We start from the raw sequence: 13,566 nt of genomic DNA, 5'->3' as shown, positions 1-13,566 counted from the left end.
AAGTCCACCTCCTCCTTCTCTACTCCTCGGTATTGAATAGAGTAGAACTAGGGTATTTAGTTATGCTTCTTAACCAAATGAAATGTTCAGGTTATAAGATATATTGAAATGTTTTTGTCAATATTGAACCATTGAAATGCAATGAGCACCAGTTTAAGCATCGTTGTATGTGTATCGGCATCTTTGTATCGCAGGGAAAATTTGAGTGGCCTATGTTTTGACGGAGTGTTGATTCATTTCCGTTCCGGCAAATTTCAGGCGCTCGATATGGCCTATTTTAGCAAAGGTCATGCCGGATTTTTCCGTGAATTTAAGAATGACTTGTGCTAGAATATGTAGGAAATATCGAGTGCCCCGGATTTGCTAGAAAGAGAATTAAACGACATTTCAAGTTGACGTTAAGTCTGTCGGGGCTCCATACATGACAGTCAAAAAATCAGTGAGGGAGAGTCTCCACCATATATGAGAGAAGAAGAATGCCGACTGTTGTCGTGGGGGTCGCTTCTCCTTCTTCTCTTTGTCCTAGACCTTTGTTATGCACCAGGGGAAGAAGGAGTAGCGACCATCATCGACGGTCGAAAAAATCGGTGAGGGAGTGTCCACCATATATGAGAGAATAAGAATGCCGACTGTTATCGTGGGGGTCGCTTCTCCTTCTTTTCCTTGTGCTAGATATTAGCGACCATCACCGACGGTCGCAATATCAGAGAGGGAGTGCTCACCATATACGTGAGATAAGATTTTAGGAAGGAAGACTCGACAGACCTAAAGTCAACCCGTTGCATATTGACTGATAGTGATCTGTGTGTTGAGTTTCCTGGTAGTTGCCTTCGATCAATTTTCAATTAATGTTTCAACTATGAACATAGGAATGTCTGACGACGAAAGGGAATTCGTTATGTGCGAATACTGCGAAGATGAGAGCGGCCTGTGCGACAGGCCTCACCAAGTTGGTGGTAGGCGCTTCAGCATCATGCTGGATGAGAACTTCGAAGTGGATACAGTAAGTCACAACGACAAGTCTTTTTTCGTAATTAAGCATGACTTCTGCTTCTTTTGCTTCAACTTATAATTTTAATTTTTTACAATTCTACTAGCGTATCCCCTGCCATGCAAGAACTTATGTCTTGGATAAGATTGGTTTCAGTACTATTCAAAGTATGGAGGTAAAGAGAGTTCACTTGATGACCGAGCATGGTTATACTTTTGCCGTAAAATTATACAATGCAGACACCTACTCCTATTTTGAATGAAAAATTAGAGAGCACTATGGAAGGCTTATGCATTTGAGCCTAATATGCTTATCACCTTTGATATTCGTCCGGAAAATGAAATTGAAGGTAATATCGACATCTGGGTCGATGTGCAGACACCTCCAGTTCTACCATTATGTGAGTTTCTCAACCATATTTATTAAGTAGTTTATATTGTTTATTTAAAAGTAGTTGACAACTAATTTCTATTGACAGCTTATTTCCATTCAAGCAAACATGTCCGGCGCTTGGTAGACAACACCTACTACTGTCCCGGGGTTGAACTAAAGTGCGAGGAGATAACTCATTATGTTTCATGGCTTGAGGATCTTGATACTGTCAAGACAGGTTATTTTCTTGGACTTCGAAATATTAGTACTCAATACGTGCGACCACTAGTGTGCGTATTGAACTACGGTCATATCTATTTAGGAAAGATGGTAAGATTTTTACTATTTGTCCTCAGTTGCATTCATTATTTTTAAGCTTTGCTAAGTATGTTACTACGATGTTCTTCAAAAGGGACTCCCAATGAATGTTGTGCCTCGTTGGATCGAGCCTAAAGGTCGTATGACAATGGTTAGCTTACGGCCAAGACATCTTACATTGCACATGAGTGCATTCATGATTTCTCGAAGCGAGCAAGTCTTAATAGTGAAAGACTGGAGCAAAATTATGAAGGATCACAACAGAGAAGTACTAGGGGGCAGCAATCGGAAGCGCGGCCCACAATTAGGAGACAGGTTCATCTGCATTCTCCAATATGATGAAGCAGGAGTGCTACACATGTTTTGTGCTATTTTACCTGAGAGAGAGAGCAGCAGGAGTGATTAGCTAGCTAGAATGAGTTTGAAGATGATGATGTGCTACACTATGACTATGATGATTAAATAGCTAGTGTTGGTGGTAAAGACTAAGTTGATTATTATTAGCTAGTGTTGGTGGTGATTAGATAGCTACACTATGACTATGATGATTAAATAGTGTTGGTGGTAATGACTATGATGATTATTAGCTAGTGTTGTTGGTGACGATATGATGCAAGAGTTTTTATATTAATATGATGATGATGTTGATCATGATTATCATGATGATTTGTTATTATGATCATGATTAGTTATTATATCATTGGTGGAAGGAATGCAGATTAGATTCATGTGGATGGATCAAAAGTGACCAAAAGTTGAATTAGTAGGATCGTCGTCCTAATTCAACTTTTGATTCATCCAAATGAATCTAATCCATGTTTCTTCCTCACAATGATATATTAATTCATCATGAACATAATGATATAACAACCTCTTAATTGGTACTGTATCAAAATTTATATAATGGCGTATAAATACACTAAAAAAACTAAATACTAGTAGCGCTGGACACGCAGCACGCTACTCCTAATTATATTAGCAGTAGCGCACAGCTGCAAGGCGACCGGCCGAAATTTCGGCCTGCGTGTTAGAGCAACTCCAATGGGGCGACCCATTTCGTCCGTCCCCATCTGTTTGGGTCGGTGCGGACAAAAGAGGAGGCCGAATGCGCTGACCCAAACCCAAATCGAGTCCGCTCCGCGTCCGCGCCGACGCATTTGCGGCCCAAATTTGCTCCCCAATTGCGTCGGCGCGGACGCGGAATGGACGCCACACGCGCCTTCTCGGTGTCCGCCATGTCCCCACCAGGCGGTCGTCCAACTACCCGCTGCCTACCTGGTCAGCTTAATTTATGACCTCAGGCCCACGTGTTAGCGACGACGGTCGTCCTTTTTTAAGCCGACCATGCGGCGAGGCCGTCCTCATCCGCTTCCAGCCAGCTCCCGTCCCCATCTAGCCACACTCGCTCCCCCGTCGCCGGCAAACCCTAGCCACCCCAGCCACCCCAGATGGGGCTCTTCTCCGGCGCCAGCAGCAGCAAGGCCAAGGGCAAGTCGCCCGCCATTCCTTTTCCCCCGGAGTTTCTCCCGCCTCCAGCGGCTCCAGCTTGCCGACCGAGGCAGCGCATGAACGTGCCGGTGCACCAGGCGGAGTGGCACTGGCAGAACCGCGTGCCTCTCTCGTACCCCGACGCCACCCTGCCACACGACTGACACTTGGATCCAGAGAGGATCCCAGTGCCGGCGGCGCCACGGTCGGCTAGGGCGCACGCGGAGGAGGTGCGGCACCGGCGGGCGCTCCTGATGCCGGAGCAGCGCCGCGACCCCGCCTACGCATCCGACTCGCCCAACTGGGCGCGCTGGTTCGCCTTCAAGCACGAGGAGGCAAGGCGACGCGGCGTCCGCGAAGTCGACCGCACCGTGCCACCGCCCCCGCTCATCGTCCGCGAGGAGGACCAGACGGCGGAGGCCGCCTACAGGCTGCCCTTGCGGCGGTCTACCAGGAGAGTGAGGAGGACGAGCGGCGCAGGGCGGCGGGGGCCAAGGAAGAGGAGGCGGCGTATGAGGCGGCCATGGCCCTCTCCACGGCCGGCGACTGCGTCCTGCCGCCGGTGACCCCGCCGTCCCCTGTGAAAGCCGAGCCGGAGCCGCCCCCCATCGAGCGCTACTCCTGGACGGGAGTAGTGTGCGAGTGGGTCAGCACGCCACCGGTCTGGCTTGGGGCGACGCCGGCGCAGGAGGCGGCGTACCTCGAGCATTGGCGCCAGCGGCGGCTGGCCGAGGAGCGCCGCCACGGCGAGTACCTCGAGATGCTCGAGCACGACGCCGAGGACGAGCAGCGCAAGGCCGAGGAGGAGGCGCGCCAGGGCGCGGCGGTGTTGGGGATCGTAGCAGAAATTTAAAATTTTCTACGTATCACCAAGATCAATCTATGGAGTCATCTAGCAACGAGAGAGAGGGGAGTGCATCTACATACCCTTGTAGATCACGCGCGGAAGCGTTCAAGAGAACGGGGTTGATGGAGTCGTACTCGTCGTGATCCAAATCACCGATGATCCTAGCGCCGAACGGACGGCACCTCCGCGTTCAACACACGTACGGAGTGGGGACGTCTCCTCCTTCTTGATCCAGCAAGGGGGGAGGAGAAGTTGATGGAGATCCAGCAGCACGACGGCGTGGTGGTGGAAGTAGCGGGATCCCGGCAGGGCTTCGCCAAGCGCAAGCGGGGAGGAAGAGGTGTCACGGGAGGGAGGGAGGCGCCAGGGCTTGGGGTGCTGCTCCCATGCGCCTCCCCACTATATATAGGGGTGGAGGGGGCTGGTTTCTTGCCCTCCAAGTCCATTGGGGTGTTGGCAAAGGTGGGGGAAAGAAATCCCATCATTTCCCTTCCCCACTGATTGTTATCCCCCTTTTTTAGGGATCTTGATCTTATCCCTTCGGGATATGATCTTATTCCTTCTAAGGTGGGATCTTGGTGCGCCTTGACCAGGGGTGTGGGGCCTTGCCCCCACTACCCACGTTCATGTGGGTCCCCCCATGTAGGTGGGCCCCACTTCGGAACCTTCTAGAACCTTCCCGGTACAATACCGAAAAATCCCGAACATTTTCCGGTGGCCAAAATAGGACTTCTCATATATAAATCTTTACCTCCGGACCATTCCGGAACTCCTCGTGACGTCCGGGATCTCATCCGAGACTCCGAACAACTTTCGGTTAACCGCATACTAATATCTCTACAACTCTAGCGTCACCGAACCTTAAGTGTGTAGACCCTACGGGTTCGGGAGACATGCAGACATGACCGAGACGACTCTCCGGTCAATAACCAACAGCGGGATCTGGATACCCATGTTGGCTCCCACATGTTCCACGATGATCTCATCGGATGAACCACGATGTCGAGGATTCAATCAATCCCGTATAGAATTCCCTTTGTCTATCGGTATGTTACTTGCCCGAGATTCGATCGTCGGTATCCCAATACCTTGTTCAATCTCGTTACCGGCAAGTCTCTTTACTCGTTCCGTGACGCATGATCCCGTGGCTAACTCATTAGTCACATTGAGCTCATTATGATGATGCATTACCGAGTGGGCCCAGAGATACCTCTCCGTCATACGGAGTGACAAATCCCAGTCTCGATTCGTGCCAACCCAACAGACACTTTCGGAGATACCTGTAGTGCACCTTTATAGCCACCCAGTTACGTTGTGTCGTTTGGCACATCCAAAGCACTCCTATGGTATCCGGGAGTTGCACAATCTCATGGTCTAAGGAAATGATACTTGACATTTGGAAAAGCTCTAGCAAACGAACTACACGATCTTGTGCTATGCTTTGGATTGGGTCTTGTCCATCACATCATTCTCCTAATGATGTGATCCCGTTATCAATGACATCCAATGTCCATAGTCAGGAAACCATGACTATCTGTTGATCAACGAGCTAGTCAACTAGAGGCTCACTAGGGACATGTTGTGGTCTATGTATTCACACATGTATTATGATTTCCGAATAACACAATTATAGCATGAACAATAGACAATTATCATGAACAAGGAAATATAATAATAACCATTTTATTATTGCCTCTAGGGCATATTTCCAACAGTCTCCCACTTGCACTAGAGTCAATAATCTAGTTACATTGTGATGAATCGAACACCCATAGAGTTCTGGTGTTGATCATGTTTTGCTCTAGGGAGAGGTTTAGTCAACGGATCTGCTACATTCAGGTCTGTATGTACTTTACAAATATCTATGTCTCCATTTTGAAAATTTTCATGAATGGAGTTGAAGCAACGCTTGATGTGCCTAGTCTTCCTGTGAAACCTGGGCTCCTTGGCAAGGGCAATAGCTCCAGTGTTGTCACAGAAGAGAGTCATCGGGCCCGACGCATTGGGAATAACTCCTAAGTCGGTAATGAACTCCTTCACCCAGATTGCTTCTTGTGCTGCCTCTAAGGCCGCCATGTATTCCGCTTCACATGTAGATCCCGCCACAACGCTTTGCTTGCAACTGCACCAGCTTACTGCCCCACCATTCAAAATATACACGTATCCGGTTTGTGACTTAGAGTCATCCAGATCTGTGTTGAAACTAGCATCGACGTAACCCTTTACGACGAGCTCTTCATCACCTCCATAAACGAGAAACATATCCTTAGTCCTCTTCAGGTACTTCAGGATATTCTTGACCGCTGTCCAGTGTTCCATGCCGGGATTACTTTGGTACCTTCCTACCAAACTTACGGCAAGGTTTACATCAGGTCTGGTACACAACATGGCATACATAATAGACCCTATGGCCGAGGCATAGGGGACGACACTCATCTTTTCTCTATCTTCTGCCGTGGTCGGGCATTGAGCCGTGCTCAATTGCACACCTTGCAATACAGGCAAGAACCCCTTCTTGGACTGATCCATATTGAACTTCTTCAATATCTTGTCAAGGTACGTACTTTGTGAAAGACCAATGAGGTGTCTTGATCTATCTCTATAGATCTTGATGCCTAATATATAAGCAGCTTCTCCAAGGTCCTTCATTGAAAAACACTTGTTCAAGTAGGCCTTTATGCTTCCCAAGAATTCTATATCATTTCCCATCAACAGTATGTCATCCACATATAATATGAGAAATGCTACAGAGCTCCCACTCACTTTCTTGTAAACACAGGCTTCTCCATAAGTCTGTGTAAACCCAAATGCTTTGATCATCTCATCAAATCGAATGTTCCAACTCCGAGATGCTTGCACTAGCCCATAGATGGAGCGCTGGAGCTTGCATACCTTTTTAGCATTCTTAGGATCGACAAAACCTTCCGGCTGCATCATATACAATTCTTCCTTCAGAAAGCCGTTAAGGAATGCCGTTTTGACGTCCATTTGCCATATCTCATAATCATAGTATGCGGCAATTGCTAACATGATTCAGACGGACTTCAGCTTCGCTACGGGTGAGAAAGTCTCATCGTAGTCAACCCCTTGAACTTGTCGATAACCCTTAGCGACAAGTCGAGCTTTATAGATGGTAACATTACCATCCGCGTCTGTCTTCTTCTTAAAGATCCATTTGTTTTCTATCGCTCGCCGATCATCGGGCAAGTCTGTCAAAGTCCACACTTTGTTTTCATACATGGATCCTATCTCGGATTGCATGGCTTCAAGCCATTTGTCGGAATCTGGGCCCGCCATTGCTTCTTCATAGTTCGAAGGTTCACCGTTGTCTAACAACATGATTTCCAAGACAGGGTTGCCGTACCACTCTGGCGCGAAACGTGTCCTTGTGGACCTACGAAGTTCAGTAGGAGCTTGATCCGAAGTACCTTGATCATCATCATCATTAACTTCCTCTCTAGTCGGTGCAGGCACCACAGGAACATCTTCCTGAGCTGCGCTACTTTCCGGTTCAAGAGGTAGTACTTCATCAAGTTCCACTTTCCTCCCACTTACTTCTTTCGAGAGAAACTCTTTCTCCAGAAAGGACCCGTTCTTGGCAACAAAGATCTTGCCTTCGGATCTGAGGTAGAAGGTATACCCAATGGTTTCCTTAGGGTATCCTATGAAGACGCATTTTTCCGACTTGGGTTCGAGCTTTTCAGGTTGAAGTTTCTTGACATAAGCATCGCATCCCCAAACTTTTAGAAATGACAGCTTAGGTTTCTTCCCAAACCATAATTCATACGGTGTCGTCTCAACGGATTTCGACGGAGCCCTATTTAAAGTGAATGCGGCAGTCTCTAAAGCATAGCCCCAAAATGAGAGCGGTAGATCGGTAAGAGACATCATAGATCGCACCATATCCAATAGAGTGCGATTACGACGTTCGGACACACCATTTCGCTGAGGTGTTCCAGGCGGCGTGAGTTGTGAAACTATTCGACATTTCCTTAAGTGTGTGCCAAATTTGTGACTCAAATATTCCCCTCCATGATCTGATCGTAAGAACTTTATTTTTCTGTCACGTTGATTCTCAACCTCACTCTGAAATTCCTTGAACTTTTCAAAGGTCTCAGACTTGTGTTTCATTAGGTAGACATACCCATATCTACTCAAGTTATCAGTGAGAGTGAGAACATAACGATAGCCACCACGAGCCTCAACACTCATTGGACCGCACACATCAGTATGTATGATTTCCAATAAGTTGGTTGCTCGCTCCATTGTTCCGGAGAACGGAGTCTTGGTCATCTTACCCATGAGGCATGGTTCGCACGTGTCAAATGATTCGTAATCAAGAGACTCCAAAAGTCCATCTGCATGGAGCTTCTTCATGCGTTTGACACCAATGTGACCAAGAGGGCAGTGCCACAAGTATGTGGGACTATCATTATCAACCTTACATCTTTTGGTATTCACACTATGAATATGTGTAACACTACGCTCGAGATTCATTAAGAATAAACCATTAACCAGCGGGGCATGACCATGAAACATATCTCTCATATAAATAGAACAACCATTATTCTCGGATTTAAATGAGTAGCCATCTCGAATTAAACGAGATCCTGATACAATGTTCATGCTCTGGCACTAAATAACAATTATTGAGGTTTAAAACTAATCCCGTAGGTAAATGTAGAGGTAGCGTGCCGACGGCGATCACATCGACCTTGGAATCATTCCCGACGCGCATCGTCACCTCGTCCTTTGCCAGTCTCCGTTTATTCCGCAGCTCCTGCTTTGAGTTACAAATATGAGCAACCGCACCGGTATCAAATACCCAGGAGCTACTACGAGTGCTGGTAAGGTACACATCAATAACATGTATATCACATATACCTTTGGTGTTGCCGGCCTTCTTGTCCGCTAAGTACTTGGGGCAGTTCCGCTTCCAGTGACCACTTCCCTTGCAATAAAAGCACTCAGTCTCAGGCTTGGGTCCATTCTTTGGCTTCTTCCCGGCAACTGGCTTACCGGGCGCGGCAACTCCCTTGCCGTCCTTCTTGAAGTTCTTCTTACCCTTGCCTTTCTTGAACTTAGTGGTTTTATTCACCATCAACACTTGATGTTCCATTTTGATCTCCACCTCCGCTGATTTCAGCATTGAATATACCTCAGGAATGGTCTTTTCCATCCCCTGCATATTGAAGTTCATCACAAAGCTCTTGTAGCTCGGTGGAAGCGACTGAAGGATTCTGTCAATGACCGCGTCATCCGGGAGATTAACTCCCAGCTGAGTCAAGCGGTTGTGTAACCCAGACATTTTGAGTATGTGCTCACTGACAGAACTATTTTCCTCCATCTTACAACTGAAGAACTTGTCGGAGACTTCATATCTCTCGACCCGGGCATGAGCTTGGAAAACCATTTTCAGCTCTTCGAACATCTCATATGCTCCGTGTTGCTCAAAACGCTTTTGGAGCCCCGGTTCTAAGCTGTAAAGCATGCTGCACTGAACGAGGGAGTAATCATCAGCACGCTGCTGCCAAGCGTTCATAACGTCTTGGTTCTCTGGGATGGGTGTGTCACCTAGCGGTGCTTCTAGGACATAATCTTTCTTGGCAGCAATGAGGATGATCCTCAGGTTCCGGACCCAGTCCGTATAGTTGCTGCCATCATTTTTCAGTTTGGTTTTCTCTAGGAACGCGTTGAAGTTGAGGGCAACATTAGCGTGGGCCATTTGATCTACAAGACATATTGTAAAGATTTTAGACTAAGTTCATGATAATTAAGTTCATCTAATCAAATTATTCAATGAACTCCCACTTAGATAGACATCCCTCTAGTCATCTAAGTGAAACATGATCCGAGTCAACTAGGCCGTGTCTGATCATCACGTGAGACGGACTAGTCAACATCGGTGAACATCTTCATGTTGATCGTATCTTCTATACGACTCATGCTCGACCTTTCGGTCTTCCGTGTTCCGAGGCCATGTCTGTACATGCTAGGCTCGTCAAGTCAACCTAAGTGTATTGCGTGTGTAAATCTGGCTTACACCTGTTGTATTCGAACGTTAGAATCTATCACACCCGATCATCACGTGGTGCTTCAAAACAACGAACCTTCGCAACGGTGCACAGTTAGGGGGAACACTTTCTTGAAATTATTGCGAGGGATCATCTTATTTAAGCTACCATCGTTCTAAGCAAATAAGATGTAAAACATGATAAACATCACATGCAATCAAATAGTGACATGATATGGCCAGTATCATATTGCTCCTTTGATCTCCATCTTCGGGGCGCCATGATCATCTTCGTCACCAGCATGACACCATGATCTCCATCATCGTGTCTTCATGAAGTTGTCACGCCAACGATTACTTCTACTTCTATGGCTAACGTGTTTAGCGATAAAGTAAAGTAATTTACATGGCGTTATTCAATGACACGCAGGTCATACAAAAATAAAGACAACTCCTATGGCTCCTGCCGGTTGTCATACTCATCGACATGCAAGTCGTGATTCCTATTACAAGAACATGATCAATCTCATACATCACATATATTTCATTCATCACATCCTTTTGGCCATATCACATCACAAGGCATATGCTGCAAAAACAAGTTAGACGTCCTCTAATTGTTGTTGCATGTTTTTACGTGGCTTCTATAGGTTTCTAGCAAGAACGTTTCTTACCTACGTAAAACCACAACGTGATATGCCAACTTCTATTTACCCTTCATAAGGACCCTTTTCATCGAATCTGATTTGACTAAAGTGGGAGACAGACACCCGCTAGCCACCTTATGCAACTAGTGCATGTCAGTCAGTGGAACCTGTCTCACGTAAGCGTACGTGTAAGGTCGGTCCGGGCCGCTTCATCCCACGATGCCGCCGAAACAAGATAAGACTAGTAGTGGCAAGAAAATTGACAACATCTACGCCCACAACAAGTTTGTGTTCTACTCGTGCATAGAAACTACGCATAGACCTAGCTCATGATGCCACTGTCGGGGATCGTAGCAGAAATTTAAAATTTTCTACGTATCACCAAGATCAATCTATGGAGTCATCTAGCAACGAGAGAGAGGGGAGTGCATCTACATACCCTTGTAGATCACGCGCGGAAGCGTTCAAGAGAACGGGGTTGATGGAGTCGTACTCGTCGTGATCCAAATCACCGATGATCCTAGCGCCGAACGGACGGCACCTCCGCGTTCAACACACGTACGGAGTGGGGACGTCTCCTCCTTCTTGATCCAGCAAGGGGGGAGGAGAAGTTGATGGAGATCCAGCAGCACGATGGCGTGGTGGTGGAAGTAGCGGGATCCCGGCAGGGCTTCGCCAAGCGCAAGCGGGGAGAAAGAGGTGTCACGGGAGGGAGGGAGGCGCCAGGGCTTGGGGTGCTGCTCCCATGCGCCTCCCTACTATATATAGGGGTGGAGGGGGCTGGTTTCTTGCCCTCCAAGTCCATTGGGACGTTGGCAAAGGTGGGGGAAAGAAATCCCATCATTTCCCTTCCCCACCGATTGTTATCCCCCTTTTTTAGGGATCTTGATCTTATCCCTTCGGGATATGATCTTATTCCTTTTAAGGTGGGATCTTGGTGCGCCTTGACCAGGGGTGTGGGGCCTTGCCCCCACTACCCACGTTCATGTGGGTCCCCCCATGCAGGTGGGCCCCACTTCGGAACCTTCTAGAACCTTCCCGGTACAATACCGAAAAATCCCGAACATTTTTCGGTGGCCAAAATAAGACTTCCCATATATAAATCTTTACCTTCGGACCATTCCGGAACTCCTCGTGACGTCCGGGATCTCATCCGAGACTCCGAACAACTTTCGGTTAACCGCATACTAATATCTCTACAACTCTAGCGTCACCGAACCTTAAGTGTGTAGACCCTACGGGTTCGGGAGACATGCAGACATGACCGAGACGACTCTCCGGTCAATAACCAACAGCGGGATCTGGATACCCATGTTGGCTCCCACATGTTCCACGATGATCTCATCGGATGAACCACGATGTCGAGGATTCAATCAATCCCGTATACAATTCCCTTTGTCTATCGGTATGTTACTTGCCCGAGATTCGATCGTCGGTATCCCAATACCTTATTCAATCTCGTTACCGGCAAGTCTCTTTACTCGTTCCGTAACGCATGATCCCGTGGCTAACTCATTAGTCACATTGAGCTCATTATGATGATGCATTACCGAGTGGGCCCAGAGATACCTCTCCGTCATACGGAGTGACAAATCCCAGTCTCGATTCGTGCCAACCCAACAGACACTTTTGGAGATACCTGTAGTGCACCTTTATAGCCACCCAGTTACGTTGTGACGTTTGGCACACGCAAAGCACTCCTATGGTATCCGGGAGTTGCACAATCTCATGGTCTAAGGAAATGATACTTGACATTTGGAAAAGCTCTAGCAAACGAACTACACGATCTTGTGCTATGCTTAGGATCGGGTCTTGTCCATCACATCATTCTCCTAATGATGTGATCCCGTTATCAATGACATCCAATGTCCATAGTCAGGAAACCATGACTATCTGTTGATCAACGAGCTAGTCAACTAGAGGCTCACTGGGGACATGTTGTGGTCTATGTATTCACACATGTATTATGATTTCCGGATAACACAATTATAGCATGAACAATAGACAATTATCATGAACAAGGAAATATAATAATAACCATTTTATTATTGCCTCTAGGTTATATTTCCAACAGGCGGCACAGCCCGCGGCCACGGATCCTGCGGCGGCATTGCCCGCGCCCGACATAAACGCCCTCTGGAACACGGCGTTCCCCTGGGCCGGCTCGGCGCCGACGCTCATCAACCTCACGGACCCCGAGGACGATGACGACGCCAAGGGCAGCGCGCCGCCGCGTAGTTTAGTTTGTTTTTATTTTTCTTAAATGCAAATATGGACGCATGGACTCTCGCCGGCCTTCGTGACCGGCTTTAATGTTTAATTAATGTTGTTTTTATTTTAAATATGCATGCATTTTTTTCTAGCGCCGTTAAAATGGGTCGGGCCAATGTTGGGCGCACGCGACAGACCCAAACACGGAAACGGACGTTCGTGTCCGCCTGACCGACCCAAACGGACAAAATCGCCATCCGTTTAGGTTGGGCCGTTGGAGTTGTTCTTATCACCCGTTAAAAAAAACAAAAATGTTAACGCCCACATGTGTGGGCGTCTGGCAACTCGCCCACACGCATGGATCCTCGTCCAACCAATTCTGCACGAATCTTGGCGCGTTTTAGCAGTTTTTGTGTGCCACGTAGGACTAAGCTGGTGTGTGGGCATTCATACGGTCGCCCACACGTCCTTTTTTCACCACACAGGGGGCTGGTGTGTGGGCGTTTAACAATTCGCCCACACACTAGTTTCACGCACGCAGAGGGGGCTGGTGTGTGGGCGTTTATCACTTCGCCCACACGCTCGTCTCCTAGCCCACACCCAAAGCTGGCAGTTGCCATGTGTTTCTGCAGGTATATGGCAACTGCCCTAGCTTTGCTTGTAAGCAGATGGCAACTAT

This window comes from Triticum aestivum, chromosome 7D (assembly GCF_018294505.1).
Source record: "Triticum aestivum cultivar Chinese Spring chromosome 7D, IWGSC CS RefSeq v2.1, whole genome shotgun sequence".
Lineage (NCBI taxonomy): Eukaryota > Viridiplantae > Streptophyta > Magnoliopsida > Poales > Poaceae > Triticum > Triticum aestivum.
This window is presented reverse-complemented; position numbering follows the sequence as displayed.